The sequence below is a fragment of the Gekko japonicus genome, unplaced genomic scaffold, assembly GCF_001447785.1.
Source record: "Gekko japonicus isolate JY-2015 unplaced genomic scaffold, Gekko_japonicus_V1.1 scaffold104, whole genome shotgun sequence".
Lineage (NCBI taxonomy): Eukaryota > Metazoa > Chordata > Lepidosauria > Squamata > Gekkonidae > Gekko > Gekko japonicus.
The window spans coordinates 1364110-1364987 of record NW_015176454.1 but is presented as its reverse complement, the minus strand read 5'-3'; positions in this window follow the sequence as shown (position 1 = coordinate 1364987).

Below are 878 nucleotides of genomic sequence, written 5' to 3'. Positions count from 1 at the left end.
CGGGACTCCCCGCCTCCCGCTGCTGCTGCTGCTGCTGCTGCTGCCGCGGCCGGAGAAGACGGAGAAGGCCGGGCTCCTGCAAGCCCAGGCGAGCCCGCCCAGTCCAGTGGCCCTGACGACCGGCAGGCGCGGCGGCCAACGGAACGGCGCGGCGTCCTTGTGACGCCAGAACCCTGCCTGTGGCACGGAGGAGGCCGGGCGGGGCTTCCGGGGCTTCCGCGGGATGGGCCGGGCGGCTTCGGCCGGGGTGGAGGCGCGCAGCCTCCGCAGCGTTGGGCGCGCGCGTTCCCTCGGAAGTGCACGGAGACGCACGTCGCAGTGTCTAGACAGGCCCCTGTTCAAAGCGGCTGCGGCGTGTGGCTCGATGCGGCGTGCTCCCTCTCGTGATGGAGGAGAGCCCTAAAGGCGGCCGTGTGTCTCAGCTTGTCGCTTTTCGCGATCCTGCTGTTTGGCGAATGCTCGGACAGCCCTTTAAAATAGGGACTGCAAGCAGTGGATTCCAATAATCTAAAATTTATATTCAGCGAGGCAGTTAGAATAAGTCATCCAGGGCTCTTTTTGTAGAAAAAGCCCAGCAGGGACTCATTAGCATAATAGGCCACACCCAACACCAGAAACTCATTAGCATAGTAGGCTGACAGCACCGCTCATTAGCACATTAGGACGCACCCCCATGTTCGCAGAAGTGTGGTCATCCAGCCACACCCACCTTTTGCTCCTTATTCTGTTTACCTTGTTTGTTGTCAAAACCCAGGGCCTTTTTTTGTAGCAGGAACTCCTTTGCATGTTAGGCCACACACCCCTACTGTAGCCAATCCTAATGAGTTTCTGCTGTTGGCTGTGGCCTATTATGCTAATGAGTTCCTGCTGGGCGTGGC